Raw genomic sequence first — 7,147 nt, forward strand, 5'->3', positions numbered from 1 at the left:
AAGGATCTAGAACTAGAAATATCATTTGACCCAGCCATCCCATTACTGGGTATATACCCAAAGGATTATAAATCATGCTGCTATAAAGACACATGCATGCATATGTTTATTGTGGCACTATTCACAATAGCAAAGACTTGGAATCAACCCAAATGTCCATCAATGACAGACTGCATTAAGAAAATGTGACACATATACACCATGGAATACTATGCAGTCATAAAAAAGGATGAGTTCGTGTCCTTTGTAGGGACAGGGATGCAGCTGGAAACCATCATTCTCAGCAAACTATCACAAGAGCAGAAAATCAAACACCTCATGTTTTCACTCACAGGTGGGAACTGAACAATGAGAACACTTGGACACAGGAAGGGGAACATCACACACCAGGGCCTGTCGCAGGGTGTGGGGAGGGAGGAGGGATAGCATTAGGAGATATAACTAATGTAAATGACAAGTTAATGGGTGCAGCACACCAACATGGCACATGTATACATATGTAACAAACCTGCACATTGTGCACATGTACTCTAGAACTTAAAGTATAATAAAAAATAAATAAATAAATAAAAGAAAGCTAAAAAAAAAGTGTGAAAATTAGAATGAGTATATTTAATTTTAGTTTTAATTTTCTATCACTATTTCAATGATAAAATACATAGCACAAACACAGGGTGATCTGTGACTGTAGCTATTGACTAAAAGAAGTACTAAAATAAAAATCCTTGTTTAATTTCAGGAAATCAAAACTGAGCCTCTACTATTTTGTTCATTAAAGAAAAGTTCTATTGCTTTGCTTCCCCCAATTACAAAGTGTTAATTTAAACATTAATGTTCATCTAACCATTTAAAAATAATGCATTTTATTTCAAGTAAGTATAGTAACAGAAACTATCTTTAATAACAGTCTTAGTCAGTTTTGGGCTCTAACAAAGTACTATAGACTGGGTGGTTTATAAACAACAGAAATTCATTTTTCGCAGTTCAGGAGGCTAGAGTGTCACATTAGCATGCCAGCTTGGTCAGGTTCTTGTGAGACCCCATCAGGCTACCTGGATTGCGGGCTGCCATCTTCCCATTATAACCTCATATGGTAGAAAGAAAACTAGTTCACTCTTGGGCCTCTGCTCACAAGAGCACTATCTCCATTCATGAGGACTCCATTCTCATGACCTAATTACCTCTGAAAGACCCCACCATCTAACACCATCACATTGGGGGTTATGACTTCAATATAGGAACTTTGGAGATACAGATACAGATTTGCCCATACACTCAGATAGCTTATGCTTCATTTCTTTGATTTGCTTCACAGCAAAACATCTCAATAGAATTATCTCTAAAAATTTCCCTGATTCCTAACCTCCAGTCCACCCTAGTCAGGCTAGCATCCTCATTTCTCAACAGACACCATTCTTGTCAGGATCACCAGCGACCTCTATAACACCAAACCCAGTAGTCACTTCTTGCTCCTCAGTGTAGCTGATATCTCAGCAGAATTCAAGTAAATTAATCTCTTATTTTTTAAACCCTCCGTTGAACTTCGTGATACACCTCTTACCTGTTTTCTGTCCTACATGGTAAGGTATTCCTTCTTAATATCCAATCCTTCCTCCTGTATTCCACCTAGGATTGTTGGAATTACTCAGGAATCTCTGCTGAGTGCTCTTCCCTCCCCTCCCTAGTGTAACTTACACATTCTCATGAATTTAACACCACGATTGTGTGGCGGGTCTCAGGGCTATGTCTCCACATCACATGGAACTCTAACAGCTGTCGCAAACTTAATATAAAGTGACTTTTTTTCTTAGAGACAGGATCTTGGTAGGCTGGCCTACAAGCTAGGCAGTCTCAGCTACTCAGGAAGCTGAACGGGGAGGATCACTTGAGCCCAGGAGTTTAAAGCCAACCTAAAAAGATCCTGTCTCTAAGAAAGGGTCTTGATGTGACTTCTTTTATCCGATAGTTTTAGGGTCATACCTGAGTGGCAAAAAAAGACACATAACTGTTGCTTTAAAAAGACAGAAGAATATTCCTTTTATCCTATCAATAAAGTGTGAAGACACGCAGTTCAAGGCTGGAGTCCTAATAACTCTTAGCTTGATGCTCTAACACACTTAGCAGATGATTTCCCTGTCACGGCCCAAGATGGCGGCTCCAGCTTTAGCCATTTTACACATATTGCCGCAAGAAGAAAGGAATATAGGAAAGATAAACCTTTTCTCCTTTAGAACACTTAACAGGAAGTTTAACATAGCACCTCCACATTCCATTCTTCAGAGCACAGTAACCTGACCAGACATAACTACAAAAAAGTTTGGAAAATGTAATCTCTCTTTTTGATAGCCATAGACCAAGCTAAGGTGATGGCCTTCTATTACTGGAGAACTAGAATTGAGGGAGAAGTTAGCAGTTCTATCACACTTCCAAGATCTGTTTCCTTTCTAATCTCTGGGAGAATAAATGCCACGCCATCCAGATTTTCTCAAGCCAGGAACCTCCCCGTGTTTTACAGTAATAGTATCAGGAATATCAAAAGTAATTGTTTTTACCAGTGCATCCAATCTGGTTAAATTATATTGCACAATATGCAAAAATTAAAACACAAGTGAGTAGAAACACAAATTGCAAAACAATCTTTCTACAGGTAAAATTAACTGTATTATCAAAGTATACCGTGAATCTCCATAAATGGATCTCCATCTTTATGGCCACCACTTTATTTTCTGGACATCATCCTACCTTGCCTGAACTACTATAATATAATATTTTCCTAACTGGTCTTTCTGCTTCTTTTTTGCCCCCTTCTATCTATTCTCCACACTTCAGCACAAATAATTTGAAAGTTGTCCTTTCCTCTTTAAGACACTCTAATTGCCTCCCATTGTACAGAATGTAAACCCCTTCCCTGTATGATCAAGCCCTGATTGTGCTCTGACATCACTTGCATTCCTCTTCCTCACAACCACAGCAGCTCTGAAATACTGCTTTTCTTTAATATATTGACCTTCCACCAATTTTACAGCCGGCCATTTGAATGTGCTGCTTTTCTTTATAACTTTTTTTTTTTTTTAAAGACAGAGTCTTGCTCTGTCGCCAGGCTGGAGTGCAGTGGCACAATCTCGGCTCACTGCAATCTCCACCTCCTGGATTCAAGCGATTCCCCTGCCTCAGCCTCCTGAGTAGCTGGGACTACAGGCACGCACCACCATGACCAGCTAATTTTTTGTATTTTAGTAGAGATGGGGTTTCACCTTGGCTAGGATGATCTCAATCTCCTGACCTCATGATCCACCTGCTTCGGCCTCCCAAAGTGCTGGGATTACAGGTGTAAGCCAACATTGACTCTTCCATTTTCGTCGTGTTCTGTCCTTATTCTTTGCAGGATCATAATAGGGGGTCAATTTGGCAACTAAGGCCTGATTTCTAAAAATGCATGTTGCTTGTCAGGTGAAGATGAACTTGACTTTCTTAGGACATTTACTGGGTGAGATTTAATTTAAAAGATTAGATTATTTTCATTCTTTATTTTTATCTCCATATCAGTCATATGAAGTCTTTCCTGATCATCTCATCTAATGGAGGCTTCTTTTGCAAATCTATTCTCTATTTCTACTATTTACTTCCTTTATAGCACTTAGAAGGTATCACAATTATTTTATCTCCCCAACTAGAACATGGGAACAACACAGTGCATGAAGCATAATAGATGCTTAAGCTATTTTGTTGTATGGATTAGCGAAGGAAAGATCTGAACCATTTGTAAGTATATTCCCAGTCTCACAAACTGGGATGATGAGAGAGAGTCACACAAATCACAATACACCACCCTTTCATAAGCCTGACCTTGATGCTGGAGTTGGACATCTTCACCATCAGGCTGATGCTAAGGGTCCGACATTGCCAGGTTTCCCTGATATGGTGAGAACAGCACAGGAGGAAGCAGTTAATCTATTACAGCATCTGTGAACCATAGCAGGTAAGGAGTCATCATTATATTCTTTTGCATTCTCACCCTTTTTATTATTATTATTTGAGATGGAGTTTCATTCTTGTTACCCAGGCTGGAGTGCAATGGTGTGATCTCGGCTCACTGCAACCTCTGGCTCCCAGGTGCAAGCGATTCTCTGGCCTCAGCCTCCCAAGCAGCTGGGATTACAGGCACGAGCCACCACGCCTGGCTAATTTTTTTGTATTTTTAGTAGAGATGGGGTTTCTCCATGTTGGTCAGGCTGGTCTCCAATTCCCGACCTCAGGTGATCCACCCACCTTGGCCTCCCAAACTGCTGGGATTACAAGAGCGAGCCACCGCCCCTGGCCTGTATTCTCACCCTTAATCCCCATGTGATGCCAAAGCACATGAGAAGTGAAATAGCGCAGGGGTAATGTTTTCATGGTGACTGAATCCTCTTTCTTATCAATGACTCAATTTTTAAAAAAGAAAGGTATGAAAACTGACTATAGAGTCAGGGTTCTCCAGAAAAACAGAACCAATAGGATATCTACAGATATGTAGAAAGAGATTTATTGTGAGTGACTGGCTCAGGTGATTATGGAGGCTAGTGAGTCCCTCTATCTGCTGTTCACAAGCTGGAGGCCCAGGAAACCCAATGGTGTAGTTCCAGTCCAAACCCAAAGACCCGAGAACCAAGGGAACCAATAATGTAAGTCTCAGCCCTAGTCTAAGGGTCTTAAAACCAGGAGCACTAATGTCTGAGGATAGGAGACAATGGATGTGTCAGCTCAAGCAAAGAACAAATTCACTCTTCCTCTCCCTTTTGTTCCGTCTGGGCCCTCTATGGATTAGATGATACCCAGCTGCACAGGTAAGGGTGATCTTCTTCACTCAGTCTGTCCACTCAAATGCTAATCTTTTCTGGAAATGCCTTCATAGACACACCCAGATATTATCTTTTACCAACTGTCTTGGCATCCCTCAGTCCAGTCAAGTTGACACATCAAATTAACCATCACAGCTACCATATGGTATGTGAAAGAGGCCTTGAACACCAGGCTCTTCACAGGTGTCCATATTACTCACGTCTCCCTGCAGCTTGTCTGCTCATGCATAAGATAACCACAGAGAGCTGAGAAAAACCAAAAGTAAATGTCCTAAGAAAGTCAAGTTCCATCTTCACCTGACAAGCAACAAACATTTTTAGAAGCCTTCTCACGCCTTGGTTGCCAAGCTGACCCTCTACAGTGATCCTCCAAAGAATCAGGACTGAACAAGAGGACAGATTCATAAGTTATCCTGCAGCAGAGATGAGCCAGAAATGGCTCAGAGCCAGACAAGGCTTTAGGAGGAAATAAATAGAAAAGAAAGGCCAATACATGGACCAAACCAAAACCTAGAACATGGTCAGCAAGAAATAAACATAAACAGTGGGCCAGAGACAAGCAGGTTTTGCAATAACAAAACTAAACCCACTGACTAGTTCTACAAAATCTAGGGGTATCTTAGACACAAACATTGAAGATATTCGCCACTGAAGTTTTATATATAGATAAATATTATGTATGTGTGCGTGTGTATATATATGTGTATATATGTGTATATATGTGTGTATATATATGTGTGTATATATATATTTGTGAACTTTTGAAGGAATACAATTCTCCATACATTTATCAACTGTTTTGCAATGATTGTTTACCAGATACTTGTCACATTCTATTTTTTATGGCAGTGTTTTTGTTTTTGTTGTTGTTGTTTGTTTTCTGAGAAGGAGTTTCACTCTGTCACCCAGGCTGGAGTACAGTGGTGCAATCTTGGCTCACTGCAGCCTCTGCCTCCTAGGTTCAAGCAATTCTCCTGCCTCAGCCTCCCGATAGCTGGGACTACAGGAGCCTGCCACCATACTCAGCTAATTTTTTGTGTTTTTAATAGAGATGGGGTTTCACCATGTTGACCAGGCTGGTCTCAGACTCCCAACCTCAGGTAATCCACCTGCCTCTATCTCCTAAAGTGCTGGGATTACAGCCATGAGCTACCACACCCAGCCAGCAGTGTTTATTTTTAAATACCCACATAAATTAGACTATTGTAAGTACAGTATTGGAAAATGAACTTTGGTGCACCTGTGTCTGCTTACATATAAAAGAGATATTTTAGATAAATAAATACAGTTCTAGCTACTGTTTTCAAAAATGCAGCATTCTCTACATCGGTGCTTTTCTGTTTCATGTCAAGCCCATCTGTTGCAATTATCCAAATGCCTATTTTTATTATTCAATTTCCCAATAACATGTGTCTGCCTTCCTACTCCCGTTAACTCTCTATTCTCTTATGTGCTTTCTATAGAACAATCAGCTCCATTCACTATATTCTACTGCTGAAAAATATTTTAGGAAAGGAAGGGTATATGGATAAAGGGCAACCAGATCGAGTTGCTGATAATTATGATAGTTATGTCTTGGATACATAACTACTATTCAACCTTCAAGCAAGATTCACCCAGGCAGGTTCATCTTGTCCACATTTGTATTTAGTAGTAGTAGTAAGAGTATCAGGAATATCAGAAGTATTTATTTTTACCAATGCATCCAATTTGATTAAATTATACTGCATGATATAACATATAAAAATTAGAACACAAGTGAGTAGAAAAACTTTTTCTGAAATGCAGACCATTGGCAACTATCGCAGATATATTTTCTAGATGGAGCTCATGCCTCTTCCCGTCTTGGTATAGAGGTAACAGAGTCCTCACACCAGGCAGTAGGCAAGCCACGTGCATGCTCACCCAGGATCTTCCTTATTTTCAGAGTATGAGACAAAGCATCGTATTTACCGCCAGCCACTCTGCCTCCCTAATGATCTCAGGCTCAGTTCTGGTTTTAGGAAATGGTGCTGAGAAATCTCCTAACCGGATCTAACCCCAAGTCAAAACTAACGTCTAACCTAGTGCTGCACTTAGCAGTCCTTTTTGCTATTAGGACCTTAAACTCAGAGCATCCTCTGATCTGACCTACAAAATATGTCAGAAAAACACTAAGAACCCAATGACCACTTTTTTTTTTTTTTTTTTTTTGAGATGGAGTTTCACTCTTGTTGCCCGGCTGGAGTGCAATGGCACGACCTTGGCTCACTGCAACCTGCACCTCCTGGGTACAAGTGATTCTCCTGCCTCAGCCTCCTGAGTAG

Source organism: Mandrillus leucophaeus, unplaced genomic scaffold, assembly GCF_000951045.1.
Source record: "Mandrillus leucophaeus isolate KB7577 unplaced genomic scaffold, Mleu.le_1.0 Scaffold37, whole genome shotgun sequence".
Classification (NCBI taxonomy): Eukaryota; Metazoa; Chordata; class Mammalia; order Primates; family Cercopithecidae; genus Mandrillus; species Mandrillus leucophaeus.